Below are 9,643 nucleotides of genomic sequence, written 5' to 3'. Positions count from 1 at the left end.
TTTCCTAGCTCTCCCAGAGATGTGGCAGGGCTGATGCAGAAGAATTCACCATCAAACACTGAGGGCCACCCTCAGCCCAATAATTAGTGTAGTGGGAATACCACGGTCATTTTCAAATCTTGATGCTGCTGTGAACCATGAGATCTTGTGAGAACTACATGGCTGGCCATTTTCTCATGTGTAGACCTAGAGTGGAAGGAATGCAATGCAATGGCACCTTGAGTGACAGATGAAGTCCCAGGTCCTGAGTCAGCAGGCTTGGTTTCTAGTAAGGCTTCCTTCCTGGCTTATAGATGAGCACTCTCTCCCTATGCCCTCATATGGACCCTTCTCTGGGCACACATGGAGCATCCAAGCTCTTCCATGACCTCTTCTTCTTACAAGGATATCAGTCTCACTCTTTTGACCTCATTTAACCTTAGCTGCCTTTTCAAAGGCCCAAATCCAAACATAGACACATTGGGCATTAGGGCTTCAGGGTATTGATTTTGGGATGAGCACAGTTCAGTCCACAACAGATTGTAAACTCACAGAAAGATCTAAGGTAGTGTGTTTTCTGGGGCTACAGGTCACTGCTGGCTTTCTGTGGGGTCATGTGCAGTTTTCCTTAAATTGGTATTGCAGGAGGCCAGACCTGGCCTAGAGAATTCTACCAGGAGGGGATGATGGCACCACCCCTCACCCTGCTCCCCAGCCTGTGGAGAGTCTAGGGCAGAAACCCATGGGGTGTGCTATTCCTCTGTATTCAGGAAGGCTGGAGCCCTAGGCTTGCTGTTTTCTAAGGTGAAATTCCCATGGGGGCTTATGTTAGACAATTGAGGTCTACCAGGTCCTACCAGGGACCTGTAGGCAAACTATGTATCCTGAAGCTAAGCCTGATAGACTCTGAGGGTACTTCTGTGTCTGTCGCCTGGGAAAAGATGATCTTGAGACAGGAAATGAGTGAAAAGTTATACCTCAGACTAGAGAGAGGCCACTTCATGGGCTTCACAGCAGCCTGCTGGACCCAAGTCAGGGACATACACAAAGAAAGGCAGGAGGCCCCTTAAGGACCACCTGGAAGCCTGCTGGGATCCTGCATGGGACCCCCCACCAAGACAGACCCACTGAGAAGCTCTAAGGTAGCTTTATCAGTGGGCCTGTTTTGCCTGTTTCCTTAAAGTATGACAAGCAGCTCGAACAATATTCTCAAGGATGTGGCTATGTGGGGATAAAAGAGCTTGTGCAGAGCTAACTACTGTCACTTACTAATAGCTAAGTCCTCTAGAAAACTGGGCCCCCATGGGAGCCAAATCCTGTATACAACGTGCATTTCTTTCTATACATGAAGCTGATTATCGACTATTACCTAAAAACAAAGAAAAATTACTTGTAATTATCCTAGATTGAAAAATCACAACTTTAGGAAGTACTTTCTTTATTCCCTTCCGACACTGCCCCTTAATAGTGTAAGAAGGAAATAATACCGCACTGATTTAGAGGAACGCAATACATCAGAACTTGATTCAAGTCTCAAGAGAAGGGGTGAGCAGGAGCTACCTTTAAAGAACGCCAATTAAAGCAATTATCATTGTTACAAAAATTACTGTTTTTAAGCCTGAAGTCCTCTATTGGAGAACACTCAGGTAAGGAGGAGGGAAAAAAAGCCACATGACCAGCACAATTAGGGAGGAAAAAAAGCCAAGCATTACAGAATCCCATCTACTTAAATATTCCATGTTGTGGCCTCACCATTCCTGACAGGTTGCCATACTTTCAAAGATTTGTCAGTCATACACCCAGGGTGGGAGGGACAGATGGGTGGAGCCACACAGTGGCTTTCACCTTACTACTTCTCAAAAGCCTCTCCCCAGACACAAGCTCCTGGTGATCAATATGGACAAAGAAGAGAATGACCCTCCACGAGGAGCATGGGTCTGAGAATCTGCACTCATGGGGACTGGGTTATAGCTCAGTGGTAGGGCACTTGTTTAGTGTGCCAGAGGCCTCAGGTTCAGTCTTCAGCATCACACAAATCAGATGTTGCCGGCCTGTGCCTGTAATCCCAGTGTTTAGGAGGTAGAGGCAAGAGAATCAGAAGTTCAAGGTCATCCTCAGCTACACAGCTAGTTGTAGGCAAGCCTGAGCTACCTGAGACCCAATCTCTTTAAAAGAAATTGCACTCACATGATGACATGATTAAAGGCCAGGATGCCTGCTTAGCTTTAGGCTGCTGAAAGTCAGGTAGTAGTTCAGGATAAACTTTGTATCTGAGCCTAATGCTAGAAAGATGTAACTGTGAGGGTTGGTGAGGGCAGAAGACGGTGGAGACATTCTTAACTTGTGAAGGAAAAGCCCATCTTTCAAATTTTTCAGGATGCTACAGATAGATTTTTTTTTAACACTCTCAAAGTTAATTTCTAGGAAAATGAAATTAATGAATAAGATAAACCTCATTACTTTATTAGTTTCAAAAGGCATAGAAACAACTCTGTCCAATTACTATAAAAGTTTCTCAAAGTTTACTACTGATTTCTCATCTCTTTACAGATGGTTAACAAGTTGTTTTTCCAACAGCCCAGTACCAAGGTCATACTTTGAATAGCTCTGGTCTAGGATAGCTTATCCCAAAGTAGTCACTGGAACATTCATCTCACAAGATAAAGATCAGAAAATGAAGATATTTTCAAATATCTCCTTCCAGCATATTTGAAAATGGTCAAATATAGTGCAGAAAGTGCTACATTCTTGGTCCAGCATACACATTGCAAGGTGCTGAGAAGTACTAGTTAAAAAAAAAAAAAACAGGCATGGTGGCACATGTCTTTAATCCTAGCACACGGGAGGCAGAAACAGGTGGACTTCTGTGACATTGAGGCCAGTCTGGTCTATGTAGCAAGTTCCAAGGCCAGCTGGGTCTCAAAAAATAAAAATAAAAACAAAACCTAAAAAGGAAAATACCCTGCTTACCTTTTATTAATATGTTTTCCAAACTGATAATATCACTTCTTTTTTACTTTGTTTTGCGGTGCTGGAGATCAAACCCAGGGCCTCACACATGATGTGGTCTACCACTGAGCTACATCCCAGGTCTCATTTGTGCTTACACATCTGTTCCATGTGCTTGAATACATGCTACCAGTCAAGATAAGAAATGGGTTTCCAGCTGGGTATGGTGGCACACACCTTTAGTCCCAGCACTTGGGAGGTAGAATTTGAGGCCAGCCTGGTCTCCATAGCGAGTTCAAGCCAGCTGGGGCTACAAGGAGACCCTGTCTCAAAAAGACCAAAAAAGAAAAAGAAAAAAAAGAATTTTCCAGGGTCTGGCCTCTCTGGGGAATCTTCTGAGCCCAGAAGAAGGTGGGAAGGTAGATGATGTTGGATCTTAAAGTGGAAAATTCCCCAAGGAGCAGGGTTTTGCCAACCTAGGTCAGAGCTGAGATGGTGAGGCTAAGACCAGTGTGCCCACCATGCCAAACGCAGTGACTTCTCCGGTGGTGTTCAGGCTCTCCTTCCAGCATTCGGCTGCGGTGTTATGAAGAGCTCTAGCCACTTGTTCTCAGCAGCTTTGGAACCTGCTTAGCACTTTGGGCCTTTGTGGGTGTTAGTGAAAGACTGTGTGGGGGATCAACTTAAGCCTAAGGAGACCAAGTCACATGAGGGACCTCTGGGGGCCCTTTCAAGGCAGACCCCAGAATGGGTTCCCCTAATACCTGGTGTCAGGCAAATGTTCTAAGGTGCAGTCAATTTACTTACTGGAGACCTTTGAATTCTGCTTTGAAGCGTATTTGAATTCACTAAGTTTCCCAGTTCCCTTTTAACAACACAATTATGTATATAGTCCAATGTCTGTACAAGGAACTCCAAGTACCATTCACAATAAGGTGTCTAGAATGAGAGGTCTGGATGTGTCCAGAAGCAGCTCAACAATTTTGCAGTCGTTGAGGCACCTGGAGACAGGGCAAGGTGAAAGGTCATCACCTTTCACAGATGTACATTATCTGTAACTCATTCCAAACCAAAATTAAGGCCACTTTCTTGCTCACTGCCCTGTCTCCTTATGAGATTTTGTATTCGTATGGGTTTACTGCTTTACAGTCTACTCTGATACATGCCATTGTCAACACAAAAGCACAGCACAGCTCTTATTTCAAAGGGGATAAGAGACAGTTTATTCTGGACCCAAATATGAGTGACCATAGCCTGGGAACACAGATTCAAGTTGCCCCAAATTCCATGTTCCAGTGTGGAAGCAGTTTCGTGAAGTATTTATAGTGACAGAGCAAAGAAATCATAAATCAAGACCCATTTCAAATACATTGGTGGAAACATTAAGTAGGCAGTTACAACAAAAGAGAAATGTCAGCTAGGTGCTATCTGGTGACACTCAGTCTTTTGGTCGGTGGAAGCTGGTGGTCTGCTAAGTTAATACATTCCCAAAGGCTTATATTTGTTAGTCCCAGGATGTTAAGTCAGAAATAGAGGCGGGCAAGAGGTTAGTGAGAGGGCTAAAGAGAGCCTAAGATAAATTGTAATTAGGCTTTGGACCTGCAGCATTCCACACTCTCCACAGTCACTGAAGTTCTACTCGGTTGATCGGCCTTCAGAGGGAGCTCAGTCTGAAGATGCAGCTTTCCTGGGGACTTTTGTTCACACCACAAAAACTGGGTTTTCTCAGGTGGCTAAACAAATGGGTGATTTAATCTCATAAAATGTAGCAACTTGTCTATATGCTACACCATCCCTCCACACACATCAGCACAGGTTTCAGTTGTGGCTGGCCTCCAGAGATTTTCCTACTGGCACAAGGCATAATTAGGAGGGGCTCAGCTACCTGTGCTTCTGTGGCATATAAAACACGTCATCAAACTCTTTGATACGCCTCCCAGAAAAAAGATGGAGTCTGATTCTCTTGCCCTTGAATGGGGTCGACTCTTGCCACTTGCTTCTGATAAGCACATCACAGCAGAAGACACAGCTACCTGTCTCCCCAGGTTAGAAAAGGGGATGCAGATTGCTTGGTAGTCTCTCTAAGAGCATACAGCTTAGAACTCGGAGTTACCAGGTAAGAAATGTCACATTCCTGAAGATACCATGCAAAAAAGGTCATAAGCAGAATACACATACACATAAGCATAAGGAAAGATTAAGGTTGATGAACCCCAGGGGTCCCAGCCCAGGGCACACTTGTGAGAAAAGAGTGGTGATGTCTCCAGCTATGGGCTCATGCAGCCAAGTTGCTCCTGAATTATAAGGTAGAATAATTATTATGACTACTTTAAGTTTTGGGTGGTTTGTTACTCAGCAGCAAAGAACTAACAAATACACTCATCAAACAGAATGGGCCAGGAGCTCCTCTCTACTCTTTCTCAGCATACTGTATGGCCATTAAGAGTTTCCCAGCCAGCAAGGTCTACACAGAATGAGACAACAGCTGCCTGGTCTCATGACTTAGGCTGGAGCTGTCACTCCCTCACACCTGGCACCATGCTATTCATAGTCCAGTTGCCAACTCCAGTCTTGCTAGCTCAGAAACCTCAGGAGTTATAAAGGCCAGCAGGCTACCTGCATGTTAACCCCAGACACTGCTATGTATTAATTATGCCTCAGCCCTGGACACTAAACCCTTGGTTTCTACTCGGTTAGACAAGAAGCCCTGAACGTCTAGGTGTCCAGGTCCTGGGAACAGCACACCCTTCCACATCTGGTCACCAGCTCCCCAGGTGCTCCTGGACCATTCATATGCTCCATCCAGGAGCAGAACCAAGTCAATAACCTCCCACTGTTCTGGAAGAGAAAGGAGAAAACTCACACCTCTTTTAATAGTGTGAGGACCCAATATGAATCTGGAGAGTGTTTGGTTAGAACAGACAGAATCTATTTTTGTCATTGCATGGGGTCTGCTAAGGTTATGAATGAGCATGACTACCAATGTTCTGATCTCTGAGCTGGAGAAGACACTAGTGCTGCCCTCCAGATTCAGTACTTCCACAGAGCCCAACAAGGGGAGGAGCTCTTCTTCTTTCTGATGTAACATGCCCAGCACTGTCATTCCTGCTGTATCTCCTGTCTGTGCCATTCCAGGTAACAGCAAACTGTCCTAGAAATTGTTCAACCTAACAAGCCCTCCCAAACCCAAACACCTAGACTTATACTACACACTCAACCCATGACAAAACTTTTTGGTTCCATATTCAGAATGGATTAGAATTTGACCTCTGCTTACCCACACTGCTCTGACCTGCCCAAGCTACCATCAGCTGCTCTTGTCAACAGATAGGACTTGTTCCCATATCTGTCCTCTATCACCTGCCACACTGGTGTCTCTTTAGTCAGCAGCCAGGGGATGTATGATGGAAGTCACACTGATATTTTGCTCAACATCTTCCCATGTTTCTTAGACCAGAGCCAAGTTCTCCTAGTGACTCATGGCCTAGCAGTCTGGCCCACTTTGACTCCTCTATTCCCTGCCCTTCCCCACTCTCCATTTAGCCCTTGTTATGGTTTGAATGTGAAATGTCCCTCTGTATTCATGGCTTGGTTCCCAGCTGATGGGCTCCCTACTCCTTCCCTCTCTACTTCCTTTCTGTCATGAGGTGAGCCACTTTGTTCTCCACATGCTCCCTGCCATGATATTCTGCCTTACTGTAGAGCCAGAAGCAACAGAGACCAACTGTAGGCCGAAGCCTCTAACACCATGAGCCAAAACAAAAGACAAAAACCTAGCACAGCCTTACTGGTTCCCATCCCACATGCCAGGCCCGCCCCTCCCTAGGAGCAGGTGCACTCAATAGTCACTCTACCCGAGAGTACATCTTCAAACATCTAGATGTTGCTGCTTCCCACCTAGTCCCAAAGCCTGACTTCTCACAGAAGGCTTCATCCTCAGCCTAAGTAAAGCCACAGCAGACATTGTCCATACCCCTCAGGCTGTTACTGTTCTGTAGCCCTCACCACATCTGACATGCTGGCCTTACCTTGCTTGCTTCCTTCCCTGGAATGGAAGTCTTTTGAGAGTGGGGGGGTCTTACCTATTTCTACACTGCTAAATTCTCAAGGAAACTGCCAACATAAAGAAAATGTTCAGTAAATGTTCACTGAAAGAAGGGATCACAGAACATGAATTCTTTGCTTCAAATGACCTAAGAAGATATCCAAACTGATCATGTACAGATCCTTCAGCTGTAAACAGATACAGAGACTTTGTCCTTCGTCAGCAGGGAAGGAGGTGTCGTGGATTCCTCGTCATCTTTCACATAGTAGCAGAAAGTCAAGTCACCACCAGTGTATGGTTCATATATCCTGTGACCCTAGACATTGCCCTCATTGGTAAATGGGCTACAGTTTCCCTCTTGGGATAAAGGCATCTACCCAAGTGAAAGGTAGAGCAAAGTTGGAGACCAAGTCTTTCTGGAATATCACTGCTTTTGGAGGCCTTTGACTCAGTCAGTGGCAGATCTTCTACATAGTACTTAACCACCACTCATTCATAGTAGGATAAGTGTAGGAAGTACATGTCTAGATGTGCCAGTAGCTAGATTGTGGTGCTGGAGGTACAGGCTAGGGGCTTCAGTCTAGGCTCTGGAGTCAACATGCCATGAGCTCCACAACTTGGAGATGACCATGCAGCTGAGGAACCAGCACTTACCTCATGAGAGGTTTTCCTTCTCCCTTTCAGGAGGGAACTTGGCAGGTATGTTGGCAGACTTCCTGTATGTTGTAGAACCTCCACAACTAAGGCATTTGGGTGACACTCATGCTTAATATGCAATAGAGGGCTTTTTTGCTTTTGTTTTTATTCATATATTTAGTCAACAAATGCTACCGAATACTCACCTACATTACAAAAATAAATTTGCAATAACCCATCTTTGACTGAGTTTCTTTCTCATCAATCATTCCTTCCAATGATGCCGCATGGAGGTGAAGCTTGGGGCCTTTGGGACAAGAAAGGTGACTGGCTGTTGTACAGACAAGTCAACACACAATGTTCCCTTTGGGGAAGTTGAAGTTCTCAAGTCTGTTGGTCATCTTGAACATTCTGTAACCTCACATGCGTTATGAATGAATTGGGTGAACTTTAAAAATATCCTCTATGAGAAAGCCATAACGAAGGTAGAGAGCAATGACTGAAGATTGACTGGAGCCCTGGGTTCTGCGGGGACAGGCTTGTTGGTGCTGGCACTGTGACATGGCACAGGTCCCAGGTATAGCAGGTGGCATAGACACAGACTTAATTGATAGCTTAATTAAGGAATTAGGTAGGTTATAACTTCCAACCCACAGCTTGGTTAAGCTAAATTGCATTATCTCCCTTTCCTGTCAAAACACACAGAGAGGTAAACAAGGAGTGAGTGTTGTCCACCCAAGAACTGTTGGTTGAATAATTTGGCCTACCTGCATACAAGCGAGGAAGGAAAACGGTGTGCTAGGAACATGTCAACAGCTACTTCCTGCACACACTGGGAGTTGTTCCAAGAATCCCTGAAAGGCAGCCTTTGTAACCTCCAGAACTTTCTGAACTGCTTTCTGAAGCGAAGCATTGTCTCTCAGGAGTTCCTGAGCATGTGAAATGGCTTGGTCACAAGTATCCATCTACCGCCACACCTCTGTCTTAACATTTGTTGAACTTCTTGTAATATCTAGGTCTAAATATCATTCTGGAATATTCATGGTCAGCTGTGTTGGCTGACTGTACGTTATCTGGCTGGCTGTCCTCTCTCGACCTCAGGCTGGGGACACTGTGTTGTACAGTGTTCATTTCCTCCCTTTTGATTTACTGATTTAGGTCTACATAGAGATGAAGCAGGAGATGCTATGGTTTGAATCTGAAATGTCTCCTTATATGTTTGAAAAGTTGGTCCCCAGCAGGTGGCACCCTTTGGGGAGGGTGTGGAACCTTTGGGGCGTGAGCCTGCAGAACCTGGAGTTCTCTGCTTTCTGATCCTCTAAGATGTTAGGAATCCAGCCACATGCTCACACTGCTGTGAACTATGTCATGACCTCCCCACCATGATAGACTGTACCTTTCAAGCCATGAACCCAGATAAATCCTTCTTCCCTAAGTTGCTTCTAAAGGGGTTTGGTCAAAATGAGAAAAGTAACTAACAGTGGGAACAGTGGGGTCTGGCTCCCGTCTAGTCCCAGGCACTTGAGTGAGTCCCTCCCCAATCCTGCGGTTGTTTCTTCATCTATAAAATGCCAGTCATGGGCTGGAGGGATGGTTTGCTACCCAAGCCTGACAACTTGAGTTCAATCCCCCAGTACCTATGTACAAGCTGGACAGAGTAACACAAACATCTGTCTCAAGCAAAGTCCTCTGACTTCCACATACACCTGTTCCCCATGCACAAACCAGAACACATGTGCTTTGCTCTCTCTCCCTCCCTGTCTCCCTCCCTCCCTTCCTCTCTCCCTCCCTCCCTCCCCTCCTCACTCTTCTCTCTCTCTCTCTTACACACACATTGACACATAAACACCATGCCAGTAATGACCTAAACAAGTTTTAGATTATCTGCCTAGTTGGAGAGCACTGAGACAGAACCAAACCTTAGGGACAGCGTCATTGACACATAAACACCATGCCAGTAATGACCTAAACAAGTTTTAGATTAGTCTGCCTAGTTGGAGAGCACTGAGACAGAACCAAACCTTAGGGACAGCA

This window comes from Nannospalax galili, unplaced genomic scaffold (assembly GCF_000622305.1).
Source record: "Nannospalax galili isolate Female #2095 unplaced genomic scaffold, S.galili_v1.0 scaffold678, whole genome shotgun sequence".
In the NCBI taxonomy this organism is placed as follows: domain Eukaryota; kingdom Metazoa; phylum Chordata; class Mammalia; order Rodentia; family Spalacidae; genus Nannospalax; species Nannospalax galili.
Note: the sequence above shows the minus strand (reverse complement) of the source record.